The sequence below is a fragment of the Saccopteryx leptura genome, chromosome 3, assembly GCF_036850995.1.
Source record: "Saccopteryx leptura isolate mSacLep1 chromosome 3, mSacLep1_pri_phased_curated, whole genome shotgun sequence".
NCBI lineage: Eukaryota > Metazoa > Chordata > Mammalia > Chiroptera > Emballonuridae > Saccopteryx > Saccopteryx leptura.
Window position 1 is genome coordinate 261,769,586 of NC_089505.1, and position 26,074 is coordinate 261,795,659.

At 39.4% G+C, this 26,074-nt stretch overlaps 1 long non-coding RNA gene and 1 pseudogene across 4 annotated transcripts in view; both read left to right on the forward strand.

Moving 5' to 3' along the window:
• LOC136397910 (uncharacterized) overlaps positions 1 to 26,074 on the forward strand; it is a 71,502-nt gene that overhangs the window by 40,972 nt on the left and 4,456 nt on the right. Inside the window, exon 5 of one of the 4 annotated variants that reach the window (XR_010749939.1) lies at positions 6,678 to 6,784. The exons of the other annotated variants lie outside the window; for them this stretch is intronic. This is a non-coding gene — a long non-coding RNA (uncharacterized lncRNA). The remainder of the gene's footprint in view (positions 1 to 6,677; positions 6,785 to 26,074) is intronic. 4 annotated transcript variants of the gene reach the window in all.
• On the forward strand, positions 10,745 to 19,522 carry LOC136397420 (uncharacterized; annotated as a pseudogene).

Consider the following 26,074-nt stretch of genomic DNA (forward strand, 5'->3'; position numbering starts at 1 on the left):
AGCAGAAATAAATGAATTAGAGAACAAAAAAACTATAGAAAAAATTAATAGAACAAGGAGCTGGTTCTTTGAAAAGATCAACAAAATTGACAAACCCTTGGCAAGACTTACCAAGGAAAAAAGAGAAAGAACTCATATAAACAAAATCCAAAATGAAAGAGGAGAAATCACCACGGACACCGTAGATATACAAAGAATTATTGTAGAATACTATGAAAAACTTTATGCCACTAAATTCAACAACCTAGAAGAAATGGATAAATTCCTAGAAAAATACAACCTTCCTAGACTGAGTCAAGAAGAAGCAGAAAGCCTAAACAGACCTATCAGTAGAGAAGAAATAGAAAAAAACATTAAAAACCTCCCCAAAAATAAAAGTCCAGGCCCTGACGGCTATACCAGTGAATTTTATCAAACATTCAAAGAAGACTTGGTTCCTATTCTACTCAAAGTCTTCCAAAAAATTGAAGAAGAAGCAATACTTCCAAACACATTTTATGAGGCCAACATAACCCTCATACCAAAACCAGGCAAGGATGGCACAAAAAAAGAAAACTACAGACCAATATCTCTAATGAATACAGATGCTAAAATACTAAACAAAATACTAGCAAATCGAATACAACAACATATTAAAAAAATAATACATCATGATCAAGTGGGATTCATCCCAGAATCTCAAGGATGGTTCAACATACGTAAAACGGTTAATGTAATACACCATATCAACAAAACAAAGAACAAAAACCACATGATCTTATCAATAGACGCAGAAAAGGCTTTCGATAAAATACAACACAATTTTATGTTTAAGACTCTCAACAAAATGGGTATAGAAGGAAAATATCTCAACATGATAAAGGCCATATATGATAAACCATCAGCTAACATCATATTAAATGGCACTAAACTGAAGGCTTTCCCCCTTAAATCAGGAACAAGACAGGGTTGTCCACTCTCTCCACTCTTATTTAATGTGGTACTAGAGGTTCTAGCCAGAGCAATCAGACAAGACAAAGAAATAAAAGGCATCCATATCAGAAAAGAAGAAGTAAAGGTATCACTTTTTGCAGATGATATGATCCTATACATCGAAAACCCCAAAGAATCCACAAAAAGACTACTAGAAACAATAAGCCAATACAGTAAGGTCGCAGGATACAAAATTAACATACAGAAGTCAATAGCCTTTCTATATGCCAACAATGAAACAACTGAGAAGGAACTCAAAAGAATAATCCCCTTCACAATTGCAACAAAAAAAATAAAATACTTAGGAATAAACATAACAAAGAATGTAAAGGACTTATATAATGAAAACTATAAACCATTGTTAAGGGAAATCGAAAAAGATATAATGAGATGGAAGAATATACCTTGTTCTTGGCTAGGAAGAATAAATATAATCAAGATGGCTATATTACCCAAAGCAATATACAAATTTAATGCAATTCCCATCAAACTTCCAATGACATTTTTTAAAGAAATAGAGCAAAAAATCATCAGATTTATATGGAACTATAAAAAACCCCGAATAGCCAAAGCAATCCTAAAGAAAAAGAATGAAGCTGGGGGCATTTCAATACCTGACTTCAAACTCTATTATAGGGCCACGACAATCAAAACAGCATGGTATTGGCAGAAAAATAGACACTCAGACCAATGGAACAGAATAGAAAGTCCAGAAATAAAACCACATATATATAGTCAAATAATTTTTGATAAAGGGGCCAACAACACACAATGGAGAAAAGAAAGCCTCTTCAATAAATGGTGCTGGGAAAACTGGAAAGCCACATGCAAAAGAATGAAACTGGACTACAGTCTCTCCCCCTGTACAAAAATTAACTCAAAATGGATCAAAGATCTAAACATAAGACCTGAAACAATTAAGTACATAGAAGAAGACATAGGTACTCAACTCAGGGACCTGGGTTTTAAAGAGCATTTTATGAATCTGACTCCAATGGCAAGAGAAGTGAAGGCAAAAATTAATGAATGGGACTACATCAGACTAAGAAGTTTTTGCTCAGCAAGAGAAACTGATAACAAAATAAACAGAAAGCCAACTAAATGGGAAATGATTTTTTCAAACAACAGCTCAGATAAGGGCCTAATATCCAAAATATACAAAGAACTCATAAAACTCAACAACAAACAAACAAACAATCCAATAAAAAAATGGGAAGAGGATATGAATAGACACTTCTCCCAGGAAGAAATACAAATGGCCAACAGATATATGAAAAGATGCTCATCTTCTTTAGCTATTAGAGAAATGCAAATCAAAACGGCAATGAGATACCACCTCACACCTGTTCGATTAGCTGTTATTAGCAAGTCAGGTAATAGCAAATGTTGGAGAGGCTGTGGAGAAAAAGGAACCCTCATACACTGTTGGTGGGAATGTAAAGTAGTACAACCATTATGGAAGAAAGTATGGTGGTTCCTCAAAAAACTGAAAATAGAACTACCTTATGACCCAGCAATCCCTCTACTGGGTATATATCCCAAAAACTCAGAAACATTGATACGTAAAGACACATGCAGCCCCATGTTTATTGCAGCATTGTTCACAGTGTCCAGGACATGGAAACAACCAAAAAGCCCATCAATAGATGACTGGATAAAGAAGATGTGGCACATATACACTATGGAATACTACTCAGCCATAAGAAATGATGACATCGGAACATTTACAGCAAAATGGTGGGATCTTGATAACATGATACGAAGCGAAATAAGTAAATCAGAAAAAAACAGGAACTGTATTATTCCATACATTGGTGGGACATAATAGTGAAACTAAGAGACATTGATAAGAGTGTGGTGGTTACGGGGGGGAGGGGGGAATGGGAGAGGGAGAGGGGGTGGGGAGGGGCACAAAGAAAACAAGATAGGTGACAGAGGACAATCTGACTTTGGGTGGTGGGTATGCAACATAATTGAACGACAAGATAACCTGGACTTGTTATCTTTGAATATATGTATCCTGATTTATTGATGTCACCCCATTAAAAAAAAAAAAAAAGAAAAGAAAAGCAAGGACAAAATATAGGCACTTAAAAAAAAATGCAACTGATTTCTAGATATTTCTTTTGTATCCAGCTACTTTACTGAATTAATTTATCAGTTCTAGTAGTTTTTTGGTGGAATCTATAGGGTTCTCTATATATAATATCAATTCATCTGCAAATAATGACAGCTTTTCTTCTTCCTTTCTAACTTGGATGCTTTGTATTTCTTTTTGTATCTGATTGCTATGGCTAGGACTTCTAGCACTATCTGGAAAAATAGCCAAAGAAACCCAAAACACCAATTTGAAGGAATACATGCACCCCTGTGTTCATTGCAGCATCATTTACAGTAGTCAAGATTTTAAAACAGCCTGAGTGCCCATCAATAGATGAGTGGATAAAAAAGTTGTGTACATTTACATAATGGAATACTGCTCAGCCGTAAAAAGGAGGTAATCTTACCTTTTGTGATACCATGGATGGACTGGAAGAGTATTATGCTAAGTGAAATAAGCCAATCAGAGTAAGACAAGTACTATATATTTTCACTTTCATGTGAAATCTAATGAACAAAATAAACTAACAAAATAGAAACAGACTCATAGAGACAAAGAGCATATTGACAGCTGTCAGAAGGGAGAGGAGGTGGAGGTCCAGGTGAAAGATGAAGTTTTAAGCAAATAAAAAACCTCCTAAGCACAGACAACAATATGGGGATTGCAAGAGGGAAAGGGGGTGAAGGAGGTAAGAAAGGGGAAGATGGGAACTAAATGATGATGGAATGAGACTTAACTTGGGTTGGTGAACACACAATGCAATATACAGATGATGTGTGCTGAAAGCTATATAACTTTATTAACCAGTGTTATACCTATAAATTTAATAAAACATTTTTAAAATAAATGAAGTAGGAGACAAAATAAAGAAAATTATAAGAAAACAAAATATGAATATGAATCCTATGAAAAGCTACAGCTAAGACATAAAAAAGTAACAATATGCCTGATTTGAACAAATTTCTTGGTAAAATGATAATGATCAAAGTTAAAGCCTTTTTGCTTTCATCAACCAGTGATGATTTCACTATCAATAATTAGGCAACCTTCTGTGCATCTATATACCATTAGTGAGCTTGACGTAGAAAAGGTACAAATCTAGTTGGAGCTCAATCTCCCTTTCTATTAATGTCTTAATCATTATTGGAGGCATAATAAACTATATTCAATAACTAAATAAGTGCCCATCACAACAACCCAGTGAGGTGGGCAAGTCAGCAAAGTATGAGTCTGTGCTTTGCTGTCAGAGCCCTCCTCACTTCATTTGTAGGCACGACACATCCTAGGTCTTGGGTTCACCCACAGCTATCTCATCTTCTTCATCAATGTACAGTATTTCCATTTATAATCTTCTTTTTCTAATGCTTTTCAGTAGAGCAAAGAAGAACTACATCCTTATTCTTCCTATCTCATTACAGCACTTTTCAATATTAAACTTTCTAGGGAGAAAGGAAAATCAAATCTAAGGTTAAGAGGAAAGAAAAAATAAACCTTCATGCATGTTGCTTTGAAGTGGCATTTGATTCATACTCACCCCTTGATAGAAAAGACATGAGAAATGACAGGCTCTTATTTCTCATTAGGATAAAGTCTATTTAATTTTGATCCTAAGAAATTTGGCTCCAGAAATAAATTTAGAACTATAGTTTAAATATAAAATTCCAGTGAGCAGACATTTTTATTTTTCAAAATACAGTCTTTTACTTAGGATCACATATGAAAAACAAGTTTATATCCACTTGTTCCTTCTCAATTGTTCTGTAACTTTATATCTGCCTGAGGGTTTTTTTTCCTCCATGAAAAGCCATTTTTCTAACTCAGCAAATTATCACTATCCCAATTCGGTCAAGTCTCAGTTACTTAAGGACAAGTTATGAACTGGAATCTATAATTCTCTGTGTCAACAAACATTTGATTTAGTTCAACAAATTTTTGTTGAGTACTTATTCAATACCAGATGCTATGCTGAGAATTTTATGGCTAAGACTATAAAGATGAATAAGCATGGTCCCTACATTTAGAAGTTCACAGTCTAATGAGGGAAACAACATGTAAGCAAGAAAATACCATGTGTATAACAGGTGCCAAAATAGAGAGTACAAGTTGAATGTGATCACAGAGAAGGGAGAGTGAAGAGAAAGCAGCATCTGATATCATCTTAGATTCATCATGTGCGTCAGTCACACAAGGTGTATATGAGTGCCTGTGTACATGTGTGAGTGTTAGAGGAGGGAGACAGGGACCAGAAACCATTCCAAGATTGAGCAAAAGCATAATACAGCTCACAGGATTCTTGCAACTTCAAGTGGTCCGTTATAGCTGGAATATGCAATGTAGATGAGGAAATAGTCTAGTATAAAATGAAACTAGGAAGGCAGGAGAAATCCCAACCAACATTCAAATTCAAGCCCCTAAACCAAATCTACTGAATCCAAATCTAAACATAGGTCCTGGGGATCTGCATTTGTAACAACCTCCCCAGGTGCTTCTTTTACTCACTAAAGTTGACTCCCTGCAACAGATAATGGAGAACCTCTGCATGTACTTCCTCTTCCCTCCTTTCTTAATCTTTATTCCTGCCATTGACTAGCAACACCCAGTGGACTGAAGGGAATAAGACTCATGGCTCATTTACTTAGGTGTAATTAAGCATCATGGGCAAAGAGAAGGATATGGACGCTGCTGTCTATAAAAGGTAGAGACCTGAATCCCCATGGTCACACTTGCCTCTTTGGTGAGTATATAATCATTTATTTTTGTTTATATAATTGGTAGTTTTTTGCAATTAGGAAGCATATATTTTAGGGTGCATGACTTTAGTATTCTGAAATTCTTCATAAAGTTGGCTTTAAAATGGTTTTCAAGTGATTGGTTTTACATTTACCTATACTTCTACTTGATTGTGATTTCTATTATGCAGGTTTAAATAGAACAAATCCTTTCTAAATGCAAAGATGATACTTTTACAGCATTACATGCAATGATGCATATAACAGAAATGTGTGAAAATAATTCAGCTGGAGACATAGCTTGATAATGTCTCATTAAGAAAGCAGGGAGACACGATACTTCAATGCCAAGTCTTCAGCTGGTACACTCAGTGAACAACATGCTTCTGACCAAGACACTTGTGTGCCTCTGCTCACATGACTTTCTTCTTGCAGGTCTAACCTGGATGGCTGTGAGTTGGCTTAATCTCAGCTGGCAACTGTGAGATGTTCGTACAATCCTCCACAGTTGTCTCTGGGATTATGCTAAACAGAGCAATTTCCTTGCCCTAATGGATCAAAAGACTTGCTTGGCCACCAAAATCAGAGTACCAAATTTCTGTTTCATGACCAAGGGAACAAAAGCTGCTATGGTTACTGTTTCATGCTTAACCTCTTTTAATCTTAGTAAAGTCTTGTTCTGAAGCTCTGTTGTACTAGAAAAGCAACTGGTCTCGGGAAGTAATTTGCCATTATGTATTCATATGCTATTTAAAGCACTCCTTCAGTGCTACATGGTTTTGGTTTTTTTAAAATAGCAACCAAGGAAGTTTGGGTGTTAGAAGCTGAATTTAAAATCTTTTTCTTCTGAAAGCTTCTCTTAACTCTTTTATTAGGGGCTACTAGGTTAAATCCCAAGGAATCCAAATGAGGATGATCCGCCAGGCCCTCCTCAAACTTCAACTGCTTAGATTATCATAATGATTATTTCCACATTGCTTCTGTGAGGGATTCGTATTCAACTGTCCTCAATGATACTAAAATTTAGAATCAACTGTGGTTCAAGCTAAGGTCACCACTAACTTCTGGTGACTCTGGAAGCAGGAGTAGAAAACTGTATTCTGCAAGAATAATGAGAACAAATGTAATTCCTTGGGGTAAAAAAAATCAAGGCTTGTTCTTTTCCTCAGTCACCCAGAAACACAAAACAAATTAGATACTGAACATTTGTAATTAAATGTCAGATTAAATTTAACAACAAAAATTTTAAAAGATGCTATTTCAAAGGTCTTGAATGGCACATAGCTTCTTGGGTGTCTTTAGGAAGACAAGCCTGTGTTTCTATCTGATTAAATTACATTTCTGCCATTGAGGCATATTAATATAGTATGATGTATTAGGTTTTCTTACCAGAAATTGATGTTGGGTAGCAGGAGGTCGGTTTGAGGACTAGTTATTTACAGACTAACTGGATAAATATTAAAGTATACGCCAAAAAATAACTTACCTCTGGTAAGAAGAAGGCTTCATATTAATTCTCAGGGTTTATTAAGATCCTTTAAAGCCACTGAAACTTTCTAAATGTCATCTATATCTTTCTGTTAGTTGAAATAACCATTGTTTTCTCAAACATTAAAAATTCCCAATTCAAATATTTGGTGACAATTTTTCAAACAGGGTAGAAAAAAATTTTTTTCCCAATAGGTAAGGAAATGAATGCAACTCAAGAGGGTCAGAAACATTTTTTAAATTGTTGAGTACACACTACGCATCAGGAACTGTGCTTGTCACCATGCTTGTTTGTGCAGTAAGTGCATGGTTGCTGTTTGTAAACATCTATAGTACTGTGTACACATACAGGCCCCAGGAGAGTTTCTAAAGATGCCAATGTCAAGGACTATAGTATAGCTCAGGGGTCCCCAAACTTTTTATACAGGGGGCCAGTTCACTGTCCCTAAGACTGTTGGAGGGCCGGACTATAAAAAAAAACTATGAACAAATCCCTATGCACACTGTACATATCTTATTTTAAAGTAAAAAACAAAATGAGAACAAATACAATATTTAAAATAAAGAACAAGTAAATTTAAATCAATAAACAGACCAGTATTTCAATGGGAACTATGCTCCTCTCACTGACCACCAATGAAAGAGGTGCCCCTTGGCCCTGGCCGGTTGGCTCAGTGGTAGAGCATCGGCCTGGTTTGTGGAAGTCCCTGGTTCGATTCCCGGCCAGGGCACACAGGAGAAGCACCCATCTGCTTCTCCACCCCTCCCCCTCTCCTTCCTCTCTGTCTCTCTCTTTCCCTCCCACAGCCAAGGCTCCATTGGAGCAAAAGATGGCCCGGGCGCTGAGGATGGCTCCGTGGCCTCCGCCTCAGGCGCTAGAATGGCTCTGGTCGTGACAGAGCGACGCCCCAGATGGGCAGAGCATCGTCCCCTAGTGGGCATGCCGGGTGGATCCAGGTCGGGCACATGTGGGAGTCTGTCTGACTGCCTCCCCATTTCCAGCTTCAGAAAAATGCAGAAAAGGAAAAAAAAAAAAAAAAAAAAAAGAGGTGCCCCTTCCGGAAGTGCAGCGGGGGCTGGATAAATGGCCTCAGGGGGCCGCATGCAGCCTGCAGGCCGTAGTTTGGGGACCCCTGGTATAGCTACTACAGATGAATGAAATGAGAATGCCTGGGGGTGGGCCTAACATCACAATTTTAGAGATACCCCGGGAATCCTAATGTGCAGCCAGAAGTGAGGATCACTGTATCTGAGTCCAAGAAGAAGACTGTGGGTGGAATAGAATGAGAAAAAAACTGGGAGGAAATGAGGTTGGAGGGGTAGTTGGGTGGACTATAGTAAGGATTTGGGGTTTTAATGTGAATATTTGAGAAACAAGTAGAAAGTTTTAATTAGAAAAGTGGCAAGATTTGCTTATATGTAAAATAGATCAAATAAAATTTACTCATAACTTAATTATTTCTAAACGTTCTCTAAAGAAAAATAGTTATTATGGGTTCCAAATAACTTCTTTGCAACTAAACTTTTGGAGTGTAGACCATAGGACAGGCAGGTTCCTCCCAAGAAGGAAACCAGTATGAAAGATCAAAAGGAAAACTGGCTGAGGAATCAGGAGCCCCAACTTTTGGCAACTGATTGGCCTTGTTGCTGTATTAAGGGGGAAAAATCACCTATCTTGTCAGCCATGTAGAATCTAAAATTCTAAAATTGCATCCTGGTAGTAATGAGCATCAAAGCAAGGGCAGTATTTGACATCTCTGCCAATGAGATATTCAAATTACTGTTGTTAGATGGGGTTAGTTTCTGCCACTCCTAACTGAAGGTGGAGTCCCCAGCCTTTCAGCAGTGAGTCTCAGTCTTGCTCACTATCTGAGACCTTATTTGGGTGCTGGGGAACTAAGTCCTTGCCTCAGTCACCAGCAGTGTGGCACTTGTTACTCCTTCTCCACATACACCATAGTACGCCATCAGTCGCAGTGGAAGCAGCAGGTCTCTCTCCCAGAGCAACCAGGCAGAACCTATTATCAGTCTGCAGGTCTGCATCTTGGATATGTGCTGAATCTGTGATCCTAAGCTATTGCTGTAAACCTGAATTCTATTTCTGCTCAGTTCCAGTAGCCATGTTCTCCTCATCCTCGAGCCTGTATGTTCCTGTCTGAGCATAGATCCCAATGCACTAAGGCTCTGAGCATTGTTCATATCAACCTCACCTCTAGGCTAGGACTTGGATTTGCCCTTAGGAGCCACAGTGATCATGTACCCCCCACAGCTTTTGGCTCTTTGAGGTCTCATGCAAAGGGCAATCCAAAACTGCTTCTTTAGATGATCCCTAATTCTGTCCTCACCTGGTGTCCTAGAATGTATTTCACATCAGCCTGTGGGGCTCAGAGCTTATACTGAGTATCTTCTAGGCATCCCTGGTTTCCTCCCCTGCTATAGACTTCTAGGTCCAAAATGTCCCACCACCACACAGCTCTGGCGCCTACTAGGGTGGCAGAGGTCCAGAGCTCAAATGGTTTCTCTGCTGATTTCCTGGTTTTGCATATCACTTATCAGTTCCCCAATTGAACAAAGGTCTCCACTTGAGCTTATTTCTCCCAACAATTCTTGAATGAGCCTCCTTAGTGCTGGAAAACAATATTTCAGGCCTGGCCTAAAACATTAAAAAAGATTTCCCACCCTATTAGACAGCTAGTGCTGGGGTGGGGGGTCTGCTAGCTCAGGAGGCTGACTCAGCCCTTCAGCTGCTGCAGGGAGCCTTGCGCTGTGAGGAAGCCCCAACTTGAGAGCAGGTAGGTGGTCATTCTGTACCACCACAGGACTTTATCATCTTCAACATCTGAAGGGATGTGAGAAGGAACGTAGGCAGGTTCAAATCAGGCCAAAGTTCCATTTGCCACCAAGAAAGCCTATGAAGTCACTGAGGGTCAAAGCAGCTGGAGACATTCTAGCAGCACCCACATAAAAGCTATAAAATAGCCTCAGGCTCACAACATCAGTTTTCTGTGGACATCCACATGAGGACTTTCTGTGATCCTCCCCATACTCCACCACTGGAGAATGAACAGTTCTTGAATGCTCAGAAAGGACCATCATTGTCTTCCTTTGGCAAATTCCCTTTCTCTGGCCCCAATTAAAAAAAAAAAATCAAAATAGCAACAAAATACAATAAAACAAAAATGGGTTATGCTTTCAGGAATCATTACAAAGTCTCCATGAACTCTAAAACCGTCTATCCCATCCAAGCCAAAACTGTCTCCCATTAAGGTAAAGCAGAGTTAAATAAAAATTTCCTAGTTATAGACTCAGTCGAACCCCTCAAGTTTGTTAACCCTATCAGATACCCACTTTTCTGGGTAATACTCTAAGGCCAAACTTCTCATTTCATGGCATTATTAAACTCATATTCTTAAAACTTACTGCACTTGTGCCACACACTCTACTAGCAGTGAACATGGCGGTCGAAAGTGGGTAAGGACGGGGAAGGTGCTATACTTGACCAAAAAGAAACTCTAGCTTTTTGAGGTTCTGCTCCTTCAAAAATATAGATGCTTTTCATTTCTCACTCAGTAAGAATGTAATGCCAATGAGGTACCAGTCTCCATATTGGGTACGTAGCTGTGAACAAACCATCCTGCCCTCAGTCTAGTGGAGGGGTTAGTTGGTTGTTAAGCCAATCATGTAAATATCTCCATTGTAATTAGGGGTGGTTAACTTCTATGAGCAAAGAATGGGGAGACCTTACCTAGGCTGAAGGTAAGATAGAGATTTGAAGAATGATAGAAGTTATGGTGAAAATCTTGGGAGAAGAGAGTTCAATCAACTCTAGGATCACATAAGGCTGCCCCCTCATTGTCTGACAGTCTTGTTACCTGGAATGGACTATACCAGAAGGATCGCTCCAGAGAAACCTCAGGGAGATACTCTGAAAAGCATGATCCTCCACTTTTTAATGCTGTTATGGACACCTCAGTTACTGGAGGATGCCTGTGTTCCCAAAATTGCTCAAAAGCGTGCCCTGGGGTTTAGAATTCCCAGGTTTTATGAGGCCTATCTCTGAGCTGTCTTCCCTTGTGCCCTTTTGCACTATGAACAGGCATCCTAGCTATATTTCCAAACCCAAGTAATCCAGAGAACGGCAGAGTTTCTATTTTATGATTTTTCTAGGGTGAAAACAATTGAAAAGCGGACGTTGCAAATGTACTCCTAAAAGTTCTGTAGTAAATTAATCATGTCTAACAAGCAACATTCCTGCACTCCCGTAAGTAGTAGGACTTGAACTTCTGTGAGTGCTTGGTTCTGGCCTTTTTCTTTCTAGATCATGACACTCACTTATCATAGTCCCATTTAAGATCACTAGTTTCCAATAGCCCACATAGCTTCAGAACAGACTAGAGCAGTAGTTCTCAAATTATAGTTTCTGGACTACATCACCAAAGAACTTGTTAAAAATGCAAATTCTTGGGCCCCATCCCAGATTTACTAAATCAGAAACTCTGCGTGTATGTCTCAGCAATCTATATTTTAACAAGCCCTCTGGATATTTCTGCTGCATACACAAGTTTGATAACCACTGGCTTGTGTAGAACCTTTTACTCATCTCCAGGAATCTGTCTTCTCTGCATAAGTTTGTAATGAAAGATGATATTCCCTTATCTAACCATCCCAGCCACCCTACTGCAGTGCTCTGGACTTTCAAAACTTGTAGCAGTCTTATACTAGGCACTCCAAAAAGTCAATGGAAGTCTAGAATCTTGACATGTGGGCAGTCAGACTCTTGTCCCATTACTTTTGATAAATGATACCACTTAGAGAAGATCACACAAAGCATACTTGCAACAATCAAATCTGGAAGGACCCCATCCTTCACCTGCTTTTATTTCGTTATTACATTCCTCCTACCCACAGAATGACAGGATACCAAGTAATTTCCCAGACATTGTTAGGGTTGTTAACTCACTCCCCTAATCTGTTAAATCTAGTGTAAAAACTAAAACTTACAGCTACAGAGAGACCAAGAGAGCTATAGGGGAATATCAAGACAGGCTGACTTTTTGGGTTCTTCTCCTAGTGTTCTTTCTCCAACAGAGAGGTCTTTAGGGTCCCCAATACCATTCTGATTACAAATCCTTTGGCTTACCTAAATATTCTGAATAAAAAGCATATAAACCTTAAGAAATATCTGTTCAACAGCCCTGATAATCTACTTTATCATAGATAAGAACTTTATTTAAAAAAGAGAGAGAATAACCTAAAAATTATATCCCTGATGTTCTTTAATGTAGTCCAAAATTTCACCAAAATATGAAGAAACCTCAATAACCAGTCCTATTTGGAATCCAGATAAATAAAGACAGACAGAAAGCAGTCAAGGAGTGGACTCTCCAGTCCCCACCATTTTGTGATCTCCACCATTCAGCTCCACCTCTACTCTACTTGCAAATCCCCTACCCACTTCCTATTTTTTCTGTCCAGAATGCCCCATCCATTGGGCAGAAGGATGAATTTGCTAAGTAATACTGGAGGCCTTCATTCATTCTATATTTGGGGGGATTCTAGAGGATTAATTAGAATTATCTACTAAGATCATCAAAAGCTGACCTACAAAATGATTGATAAGGTAGGAAACCAGTAACATTCTTGAGGTTACATGTATAGCCATTACATTCTCCTTGGTGTCATGTTTCTCCTATATCTGCTAATTCTAATTCTACTTCTCGTTTCAGTGAGCTCGAATTCTAGTATAGTTAAAGAGACATGATAAACATATCTTGAAATGTACATGCAGTTTATCTTAATTAATGAATCTTAAATCAAATGATCAGATTGTCTCATTCATATATACCTTAGGATTTTAATATTTTTTAAATTATCATTAAAAAAATAGGAATGAGTAGCTTAAGGAAACCTAAAAAAGAATACTTTTCTACACTAGTTTGCCATGAAATTAATGATTATGCTAAGTGACTGTTACACACATTAGATTTACAATGTTTTTCTTGGTAAATTTGGGAAATGATCTATTAATGTGACTTCAAATTGATTTATCAAGGGACATGTTTAAAAGAGTTACCTAATTGAAAATTTCCCAGGTAGAAACAACATGGAACAAAGTTGCCACATTTGGAAATAAATAAGACTTAATATAATGATTACAGAGTTTTTGATGTCGCAGATACTGCATCAGGAACTGATTGGATAAGAGTCGGTCACCATCAGTTCCTAATGCATTACCTTCAGCATCTAAACTAGCATCAGTAAGCACCTCAAGTTAGATTTGTTGTGATGTGTTTATGGTTATAAAATGAAAGAAGCACTCTTAATTTAACCCTGAAGAGAAATTTTCTAAGAAAGGTGGTCCCAATCTACTAAAATACCTATCATTAGCCTGCCACTCATAAGTTTATCACTGAAACCAGAGAAGTTAATATGGTTCCGTGTTCATGCCTATAACACACTTGTACTTTCCTTGCTAAATTTATTTCTGAATAAAACAACCTAAAAGCTGCTGGTCATTTTTATAATTTGGAAGGAAAATGAATAGATATTTTTCATTGCTTACCTTTTTTTCTTTTTTTACTTAAGAGTTTATGGAGTTTGAACAGGTATTCCTATTTAAATAGAGATTATTTCCCATTATTACCACTAAATATAATGTTACAAGAGAAAAGTTCTACAATATACACTTAGTATAAAAGATAACAAGTTAGTTAAACTCTACTTTCTACTAACATAAATTCATCAGTATTTTCAGCATTTTCTAGTTGAAGGGTCAAGGTGTATTGATGAGCATGCTCATTTTTCTTTGCTTACTAACCCATTTATCAAATATTTATTGAACACCTATTATGTACCAGCTATTCTTCTAAGCACTTGTGGTACAGCAGTGAGCAAAATTACTCCCCTAATGGAGCTAATTAAGGGAGCCTACTACATACCAGTTAAGGGAGCAGACTACAAACCAATTTATAATATTTTGTGTAAAATCAAGAGTTTTTAGAGGAATAACAATCCTAAAATAGATATTCTTTGACATATATTGAACATTATTATATACAAGTGGTGATACAACTTTTGTGTATTCTTTTAAAGTAAATTTAATAAACAGTAAGTTACCATTACTATATTCTATACATATCATACATATTTTTTTCATAGCCTCAGCTGAATATATTCCCCCAAGGGAAAAAAGACTAAGCCTCTCTCTCCTTCCTTCTCTCTCTGAAGACCCTACACACTCTTCCTTGCTTTCACACTCTGCTCCATTCTCCAGACGTTCACAGTTAGTTCTCTCACTCCAACTTCCTACTCTTTTTCAGAAACACCAGTCCCGTCTACTTTACTTAAAATAATCCCTTCAATTTACCACTTTCTATCTCCTCACCCAGCTTTATTTTTTTTCATGGTACCTATCACTACTTGACATTTGGTTGTATACTTGTTTGGTTTATTATCTGTCTTCCTCACCAGTAACGTAAATACCTGGAGGCCTGGGACTGTGTAGTGCTCACTGTTGTATCCCTAGCACCTAGAAGACTTCCTGGCACACAGTAGGCTCTTAGTAATTGTTTAAAAAATGAGTTGTTGGTACTGGCAGTCATCATTTCAAGTCTTCTTTCAGGGGCAGCAGTGCATACCTGAATATGAATGTTTAGAAACTTTCCTAATTAGGTTCTCAGGCTTTTTTTTTTTTTTTATCTAGTCTCTCCTGAGGGCGTAGGGGGTTTGGTATTGAGTCCTATATCTTTAAATACTATATCTATGTGATAATAAATCACAAATTCATATCTTTAGCCTTAATTATTCCCTGAGCTCTAAACCAATATTCAACTCTTGGGCTGGATTGATTGGAGTAGGATCCTGACAGTTGGAAAGGGGATGTGTGGGAAGACCCTAATAAAGTGGGGGCGGGGCTTGAGCCCCTAATTTCTGAGGAGCCTTCCTTGCCCTTGGGAGTGGCCTCTCCAACATCCCTTCACCCTTATTGGAGGTAATTAACCCCGCACTGACTGAAGAAACTCTCATGGCCTCCACCGTGGCAGTTTCCATGCAAGACAACGCTGTCTCCTCGAGACCCGCTCCTACCACTGCTCTTTGTTTCTAGATCTGTAACCAGACACAAGCCCCAGCAGGCCCCTGAAAGTGAGGCACAGAGTGTGATCCATGAAGAGGTGCATGACACTCCAAAAGAACTACTTCAGTTTTCTAACTTATACAGACAGAAATCCAGGGAATATATTGGAATATATTTGGGAATGGATAGTAAGAGTGAAGGATAATGGTGAAAGGAACATAAAGCTGAATCAGGCCAAATTTCTCAATATGGGTTCACTAAATAGAGATTCTGCATTTACCATTACAGCTTGGTGAGTGAGAAAGGGTTAGCAGTGTGTTTGGTTAGTTGGCTAAAACGTGGACCAAAGGTAGTCCACAGTGAGTGAGTTAGAAGTGCCAAGCTTGCTTTGGTTTAATGTAGAGGAAGAAATTCGAAGACTTAGAGAGACTGGACTACCAGAATGCATTTGTCATTTTAGACTTACTCACCCACCCTGGGAGAGTTCAGAGACATACCTTTCACTGTGACTATAGAAATAAATTCATGAGGGAACCTAAGATCCTTCAAGAGCTTGGTGATCACTTTTCTCTGTAGACTAGACTTTAACAGTGAGAACTGCAGTCACTGAATTAGGAAACCTAAATGTGAGGAGATAATCTGATCCCCAGGTGGTGGGCCAAGTGATACCATTCAACCACCAAAAGCAAGTTGGGTGTGGTTACTATTGTGGATAGCAGAATTAAAGTGGTATTCAGATAGTCTGACTCCTGCGGACCTATGGTGTTGGCTAATGGATCATGGTGTTCTTAGACATGAAATGGATAGGAAACCTATTAAATTTTTACTTATCTATATAAACAGAAAAGTTCTGAGACAAGTGAGCAAATGCCTAACCTGATCACAAATAGAGAAAGAGTCATGACCTTTAGTCTATACCCAGACTTGAGACATTTTATAAACCCAGAACCCTTTAAAAGGAAGGGGGAGTTTGGATCCCCTTGGAGAAGGACCCCAGTATATTGCCAAAAATATATACTGTTAATTTTTCTCCCAGCCACCCCCAAAGCCATCTATATGGCCTTTGACTAGGGTAACGGTGTATTGGGAAAAGGAAATAATGAGACTTTCAGGGGACTACTGCACACTGGCTCTGAATTAACCCTAATTCCAAAATGTCACTGTGGTCCACCAATCAGAACAGGGATGATCAATGGAATTTTAGCTCAGATCAGTCTCACAGTGAGCCATGGACCTGTCTGTCCTGTGGTTATTTCTTCAGTTTCAGAATGCACAATTGAAATAGATATCCTCAGCAGCTGGCAGAATTCCCACATTGGTTCCCTGACCATAATTGGGTATTATAGTTGGAAAGGCTAAATGGAAGCCACTAAAACTGCCTCTACCTAGAAAAATAGTAAACTAAAAGCTATGTCTAATTCCTGGAGATATTACAGAGATGAGTGCCTTCATGAAAGACTTGAAGCAAGCAGTATTGGTGGTTCCCATCACATCCCCATTCAACTCACCTATTTGGTATTTGCAGAACACAGATGGGTTTTGAAGAATAACAGTGGGCTATCGTAAGCTCAACCAGGTAGTGACTCTAATTGCAGCTGCTGTATCAGATGTGGTTTCATTGCTCGAGCAAATTAACACATTCCCTAGCACCTGGTATACAGCTACTGACCAGGCAAATGCTTTTTATCTCCATATCTGTCAGTGGGGAGCCACCAGAAGAAATTTACTTTCAGCTAGTCAAGCCAGCAATACATCTTCACTGTCCTACCTGGGAGGTATATTGACTCTCTAACCCTATGTCATAACATAGGTTTGGAGATATTGATTCACCTTTCCCTTCCTCAAGATATCACACTGGTTTATTACACTGATGACATTAGACTGATAGAATCTAGAAAGCAAGAAGGAGCAATTACTAAATTGGTAAAAATTTGGGGGCCTTTTATCTCAGTGAAATATCTAGAGGGCTTAGTGGTATGGAGCATGTCAAGAAAGCACTTGTAAAGTAAAAGATATGTTGTTGACTCTGGCCCTCTCTGTAACAACAATGAAAAAAGGCACAATACCTATGGGCCTTTTTGGATTTTGGAGGCAACCTAGCCCTCATTTGGGTGTGTTACCAGCCCATTTACTAAATGACCTAAACTGCTAGTTTTGAGTGGGAACCAGAACAAGAGAAGGCTGTGCAACAGGACCCACTTGGGTCACATGATCCAGTAGATCCAATGGTGCTTGAAGTGGCAGTGGCAGATAGGAATGCTGTGCAGAGCCTTTGGCAAGCCCGTATAGGGAAAACACAGTGCAAGGCCTTAGACTTTTGGAGCAAAGCCTTGCCATCCACCACAAATAACTACTCTCCTTTGAGGAACAACTCTTGGCTTGCTACTGAGCCTTAATGCTTAACCATGGGCCACCAAGTTAAGATTTGACATGAGCTTCTCATCAAGAACTGAGAGTTATCTGATCCACCAAGCCATAAATTTGGGCATGCACAGAAGCACTTTATTATCAAGTGGAAGTGATATATATATCTGATATGATATATGATATGGCTTAAAGGTATAAGTTAGTTACATGAAGAAGCAGCTCAAATATCCATGGTCCTTTCTCCTGCTACACTGCCTTCTCTTCCTAGCCTACACCTATGGCTTAATGGAGAACTCCCTATAATCAGTTGACAGAGGAAGAGAAGACTCAGACCTGGTTTATAGATGGTTCTATAGAATATGAAAGCATTACCCAGAAGTAGACAGCTACAGTGCTACAGCCCCTTTCTGGGACATTTTGAAGGAAAGTAGTGAAGGGAAATATTCCCAGGAGGCAGAATTTTAAGCAGTCTACCCAGTTTTTCACTTTGGTCTAAGAAAGGAATGACCAGAAATGAAATTATATCCTGATCCGTGGGCTATGGCCAATGATTTGGCTGGATGATCAGGGATTTGGAAGGAACATGATTAGAAAACTAGTGACAAGGATATGTAGGGAAGAGGTATGTGAAATAACCTCTCTGAATAGGGGGGAAAAAAATTAAGATATATGTGTCCTGTGTATAAATGTTCACAGAAAGGTGACTTCAACAAGAGAGGATTTTAATAACCAAGGGAGCTGATGATTCATTCTGGAGTACCAGTCAGCCTCTTTTCCCAGCCACTCTTGTTAGTACTCAATGGGCTCATAAACAAAGTAGCCAGGATGAAGGGTTTGCATGTGTTCAGCCATATGGATTTCCACTCACCAAGGCTGACCTGGTTACAGTCACTGCTGAGTGCTCTGAGTCCTTGATATGGCACCATTCCCTAAGGTTACTAGCCAGCCACTTAGTGACAGGTTGATTACACTGGACTGTTTCCATAATTAAAGGAGCAGTGTCTTATTCTTATTGGAATAGACACTTACTCTGGATATGGATTTGCCTTTCCTCCCTGTGGTTCTTCTGCCAAAACTATCATCTGTGTACTTATAGAATGCTTTAGCCACCCTAATGGTGTTCACACAGTATTCCTTCTGATCAAGGAACTCACCTCACAGAAGTAGAAATGAAGCAATAGGACCATGCTCAGAATTCTTACCATGTTCCCCCACCATCCTGAAGCAGCTGGCCTGACAGAAAGTTGGAATGACCTTTTGAAGACTCAGTAATAGCACCAGATAGATAGAAATACCTTGTAGGCTGGGGCAAGGTTCTCCAGAAAGCTGTGTATGCTTTGAATTAGCTTGCACTATATGGTGCTATGTCTCTAATAGCTAGGGTTCATGGGTCTAGAAATCAAGAGTGGAAATGAGAGTAGTACCAGTCACTGTTATCCTTAGTAACTCACTAGCAAAATTTCCGCTTCCTGATCCCATGACTTCTGCTCTGCTGGCCTAGAGATATTTGTTCCAAAGGGAGGGATACTCCCTCCAAGAGATATAACAATGATTCCACTGAATGGGAAGTTTAGACTGTTGTCCAGCCACTTTGTACTCCTCATGACTCGAACTCAATAGGCAAAGAAGAGATTTACTGGGCTGGCTGGGGTAATTGATCCTGACTATGAAGGGAGAGTTTGGCCCCTTAAACATGAGGAGTTTAGTGCCTGATAGATAAACAACCTAATCTACAGTATTCTTTTCTCAATCTTTACATGGATGGCTATTTATTTATGGACTCAGCTCAAATGTGACCTCTTCAGGTCTGCCATGACCACCTGCATAAAGTAATACATTATTTCCACAACTACAATCAATCTCTATTTTATTCATGTTCTATTTCCTTCCTAGCATTTCACATGCTCTAAAATTATTTTTTTATTTCTTGTTTATTCTATTTCTTCTCCCACTCCACAAAGCCCATTACTTTGTCTTATTTCTTCAGTACCAAGAACAGTGTCTGGTATATAGATGCTCCAAAAATACTTTTGAACAACACAAGAACTGATGGCATCCAAGGAAATTAGGCAAGAGGGAACCACGTGCCAAAGTTCTAGTGTGAGCCAGAAGATTCCTGAAGGATTTTTTTTTTATTTTATTTTATTTTTTTGTATTTTTCTGAAGCTGGAAACGGGGAGAGACAGTCAGACAGACTCCCGCATGCACCCGACCGGGATCCACCCGGCACGCCCACCAGAGGTGACGCTCTGCCCACCAGGGGCGACGCCCTGCCCACCGGGGGCGATGCTCTGCCCCTCCGGGGCGTCGCTCTGCCGCGACCAGAGCCACTCTAGCGCCTGGGGCAGAGGCCAAGGAGCCATCCCCAGCGCCGGGGCCATCTTTGCTCCAATGGAGACTTGGCTGCGGGAGGGGAAGAGAGAGGCAGGGAGGAAGGAGGGGGGGGGTGGAGAAGCAAATGGGCGCCTCTCCTATGTGCCCTGGCCGGGAATCGAACCCGGGTCCCCCGCACGCCAGGCCGACGCTCTACCGCTGAGCCAACCGGCCAGGGCCGAAGAAGGATTCTTTTTGTTACAAGAACTCAAAAGTATATTTCTAGAACTGTCACAAACATTCTAAAATATTTTGTAATGATTGCACTTTTGTCTTAAAGTAATAGTGATAGTATACAAATTCAGAAGGGAGATCTTTAAACCTAGAACTTTGATTTAATTATGGGGACAAAATGAAAATGCGAATTTTTTAGAGAAAGCACATTAGAAGTGACCCGTATTGGCCCTATTGTAGTCCCTCTTTAAGAGAGGCAAAATGCAGTTTGGAATGTGTAGTTTGAAAAGTGCTTGCTTGCATGTAAGGACTGTGAAAAAATTTGTAAGGTCTGTGAGAATGACTGTGTCCTATTCCTCTATATCATGCCATTACCCAACAAAGCGCCTGGCAGTGAGGATGGGAAGTAGATGGGTATGAGGAACTTTGTGAAATGCTTTAGGATCCACATCACAGAAGTGAAGTCAGGCCACACCCAGCAACTAACTGCCACCATCTGAGGTGACTTTTAAAAGGCAAGTGACAAACCACAATGCTATAACTTCTCACCCATTTGACTAAACAATCCAAATCTTGTGTTTATTTGAACTAGAGGCATTGAGTAGGCCAGTCTGTTCCCCATTACTAATTCACTTAACTGTGCTTAGATTCACTTAACTGTGCTTAGAAACAATTTGGAATGGGGAACATGGCCCATATCACATCAGTCACAGATAAACACACACACACACACACACACACACACACACACCCTAGTTTATAAATAATAGGCCCTCCAGGAACCCACATGACAACCCAAGTGCTGGATGGTACTTCTGAAACCTCCGAGAGAGCTGAAAATCACACACAGGAAAGCAAGTCCCTGCTGAATCCACATCTAAGGAGCTGTGCATGCATTGTTTATTCCAGCAACTTTATGGAAGAAATTACACACAACAAATTAGTTTCAGATGGTAGGATATGAATAGCTGATGTGCAGTATAAAGGAAAATGAACTCCCACTTTTGACCCAACTACTTCCCATCTCAAGCATCTCAGAGTCAGAATCCAGATGCAATTCATTTTTGAAAATGCTAAGAAGATCAGAAAGTTAGTAAGTGGTGAAAATTAGAGATCTCAAAAAACAGTTCATAAGTATTGTTAACTCATTATTTTGTCCTATGACTTTTAGTTGTTGTTGTATGTGAAGCCATGGGTAAAATTGAACTCATCCTTTCTCTTTTCCTTCATTTTGCAAAACAATAAAAAATAAATCTCTTCCTCACATTTCCTATCTATATAGAAATTTCATAATAGATTCAAATCAACACACATTTTTAAAACCTCATGGATAAAAAAAATTTTTTTAAAGCCCCAGCTAGTAGCTCAGTTGGTTAGAGTGTTGTCCCAAAGCACAGAAGTTGCTGGTTCAATCCCTGGCCAGGGCACATACAGGAACAGATAAATGTTTCTGTCTTTCTTTCTCTCTCCCTTCCTCTCCCACTAAAATCAATAAATAATTTTTTTTTAATTTTTTTTTTTTTTTTGTATTTTTCTGAAGCTGGAAACGGGGAGAGACAGTCAGACAGACTCCCGCATGCGCCCGACCAAGATCCACTCGGCACGCCCACCAGGGGGCGATGCTCTGCCCACCAGGGGGCGATGCTCTGCCCCTCCGGGGCGTCGCTCTGCTGCGACCAGAGCCACTCTAGCGCCTGGGGCAGAGGCCAAGGAGCCATCCCCAGCGCCCGGGCCGTCTTTTGCTCCAATGGAGCCTTGGCTGCGGGAGGGGAAGAGAGAGACAGAGAGGAAGGAGGGGGTGGGGGGGGGTGGAGAAGCAAATGGGCGCTTCTCCTATGTGCCCTGGCCGGGAATCGAACCCGGGTCCCCCGCACGCCAGGCCAACGCTCTACCGCTGAGCCAACCGGCCAGGGCTTAAATTTTAATAAAACCTCATGGCATACCACTCTGGGACAATAATTTATATTCCTGGAAGAGACATAATGTCTTATTTCACCTAATGAATCTTTTAATTTTAATTAAGGCAGTAAAATTGACCTATTTTTGTGTATAGTTCTAAGGATTTTACTACATGTATAGTGTCATGGAACCACCATTGAATCAAAATACAGAACAATTCTATCAATCTCTAAATACTCCAGTGCTATTACATTAACCATTGTCAAACCAATGGTAACTATGTAACTATGGTTTAATCTCTTTAAGAATGTCATACAACCTTTGTCATGTATCTTTTCACTGAGCAAAATGCCTTTATGATTCATCCAAATTGTTGCTTCTCTTAATAGTTTGTTCCTTTTCACTACCAAGTAATATTCCTTTGTATGAATGTATCACAGTTTGTTTATACACTTACTCATTGAAGGATGCTTGAGTTATTCCCAGTTTGAGTCAATTATGAATAGAGCTGCTGTAAATATTTGTATATAAGTTTGTTGTGAACATAAGGTTTTATTTATCTAAAAGTGGGATTACTGGGTCACATGGTAAATGTATGTTTATTTATAAGAAGCTGCCAGATTTTTTTCCAGAGTGGCTATATATGTTTTTTAAATAAGTAAAATAATAAACTCTTAAAAGTAACCCCCAATAGCTGTTCACTTGTGTTTAGGTGATTCCAAAATGTTATTCATCATAATAAAATATTGTCCCTAAAATAAAACATTTGACTTCCTTTTTTGTTCTTTTCACTTTGAAAGCTTCAATCAAGAATTTAGTATGATTTTTAAAACAAAAATAGATGCTTGACAATTACAGAAATGTAAAGCCCAATGAATCTATTTATGAGGAAATTTTAACAGAGGGAGAAACAGAGGAAAGTTTCCATCATGACTAAGTTTGAGCAATTTAACCCAGTGGCCTATGCATCAAGTCCAATTTTCAATTCATAAATAAGCCTCCCCCTCCCTTCCCAAAAACTTCCACCCAAGACTAATTACAGAAGAAATCAGAACATGAGCACCAGCCAAAAAAGATTCACAGTTGCCATTCTTTAGTTGCTACTTTAATGGGAAACACATGTGGAAGATACCACCCAGGAGACAACTGTCCAGTGTGCTCGGCAAAAAGGAACATCACCAGAAAATGAGCCACATGAAATGGCTTACTCTCTTGGACAGGCTGAACCCAGGAAGAAAGTTGATAGAATTTTGTTCTTATACAAGTATGTGCTGGTCCAAAGATGAGATACTTAGCAGAAATTACTCTGTAGCAATGAAGTCAAAAGACAATGATGTGAATTAGCACTCGCTACTTATCATCTCAGCCACATGCCCTGCAACTAGTATTCCATGAGATTTGAGGAGTTCTTAGCAAAGTTTACATGAGTAAATATCCTGCAAAGGAATCGGAAGAAAGGGCATAGTGATGAATGTAATTATTAAATAATAATGCTAATACCCATTAGCTGCCTCCACTAGAGGTAACCAGCACTGTTCCAAGAGCTATATAGACAGCATCTCATTATGTGCCTAATTTACAGGGTAGGGATTATCTCCACTGTATTAGCCCAGGTTGCCATAACAAAAATACATATACTGGTGACTTAAACAAGAATTTAATTCTCACAGTTCTAGTGAAAAACAAGATCAAGTATCAGACAATTAGCTTCTTCGTCAGAGTTCTCTTCCTGGCTTGAAGATGGCCACCTTCTTGCTGTGTCCTCACATGGTGAGGAGAGAGGGAAAAGTGAGAGAAAGAGGAAGAGAAAAAGAAAGAGAAGAGAGAAAGCTCTCTGGTCTCTTCTTATAAGACTAATCCCATCATGAGACCATCAACGTCAAGATCTTATCAAACCTAATTAGCCCACAGATGTCTCATCTCTCATTTCCAAACACCATCACATTGGAGGTTAGGGCTTCAACATATGATTTTGGGAGAAATGCAATTCAAATCATAGCATCCACTTTACAAATAAATATTTTAAGAGGTTACAGAATTTACAATGGATCATCTAATCAGCAATCAGCAGATTTTGATCTTGAAGTCATGACTATCTGACTCTAAAGATAATATCTACTATTTATTGATTGGCCAGAACAGTCTGGGTAAATCTACACAGTATCGCTAATCTTCACAGAAAATCTTCCAAGTCAATATTCTTTATGGAAACTCTGGCCCAACGTTGGAACCATCTGAACCTAATTTATTGCATGTAATGTATCTTAGTGGTTCTAAAACTATGGTCTTCAGACCAGCATCATCACCATCATTACTCAGAAATTTGTTAGAAATGCAAATTCTTGGGCCAAACAGCAGCACTACGGAATCAGAAATTCTGGCAGTGGTGTCCACAATCCGTGTTTAAACATGTCTTATAGGTGATCCTGATCCATGTTAATGTTTGAGACCCATTTGCTCCATAAATTTGTTGGAAGAATTAATACATTCAAAACTCAGCAATAAGTGGTATATCCAAGAATCCAATATTTGGTGCCAAAGCCTGTGGCATTTTGCTATACTATACTTTCCTATCCCAACTTTACCAAGGGAAGATCTTGGGGATGGAACACATTTTGAATGAAGTGTGATTATAGAGCACAATTCTGAATTTGACTTGCCACTATAATGCTTAACAGTTCTCCTATCTACAATAATGTGATACGGGATAATACCTGGAGGGCAGTCCCTGAAAATTGATACTGTCTATGAACCAAAAACTATCTTGTGCTGTGAGCTAGAAAACCAAGCTTTATGAAACTTTTACTTGGGCCTGACAATTATGTATTCCATTTAGTAAAAATGAGCACTAACCTAGAATATGGAAACAGTAAGTATGGAACAAAGTTATTCCTTTAAAAAAACAAATCTAGCCCTGGCTGGTTGACTCAGTGGTAGAACGTCAGCCTGGCATAAAGGAGTCCCGGATTCGATTCCCGGCCAGGGCACACAGGAGAAGCACCCATCTACTTCTCTACCCCTCCCCGTCTCCTTCCTCTCTCTCTCTTTTCCTCCCGCAGTCAAGGCTCCATTGGAGCAAAGCTGTCCCGGGCGCTGAGGATGGCTCCATGGCCTCTGCCTCAGGCACTAGAATGGCTCTGGTCGCAACAGAGCAATGCCCCAGATGGGCAGAGCATTGCCCTCTGGTGGGCATGCCGGGTGGATCCCAGTTGGGCGCATGCAGGAGTCTGTCTGACTGCCTCCCTGTTTCCAACTTCAGAAAAAAAATACAAAAAATAAATAAATAAAATAAAAATAAAAATAAAAAAACAAATCTAGCTTGACCAGGCAGTGGTGCAGTAGATAGAGTGTCAGACTGGGATGCAGAGGACTCAGGTTCAAAACCCCAAGTGCAGGCTCATCTGGTTTGATTATGGGCTCACCAGCTTGATTGCAGGGTCACTGGCTTGAGTGTGGGATCATAGACATGACCCCATGATCGCTGGCTTGAGCCCAAAAGTCACTGGCTTGAAGCCCAGGTCTCTGGCTTGAGCCTAAGGTTGCTGGCCTGAGCAAGGGGTGTTTTGCTCTGCTGTAGCCCCCCCCCCCCCGCCAGTCAAGCACATATGAGAAAGCAATCAATGAATAAGAAGCCTCAACAAAGAATTGATGCTTCTCATCTCTCTCCCTTCCTGTCTGTCTATCCCTTTTGCTGTCTCTCTCACTGTCTCTGTCACACACACACACACACACACACACACACACACGTAAATCTACTTAGTCATTGCTTTATTCACATATAGTTACTGTATATATACCTCGAAGAAAAAATGACCATAACACATACCATTTTGGAAGTCTGGGTATTTTACAGAAAGTGATAGAAGTCTTCCTACATAGAAATAGCTAATTATTAGA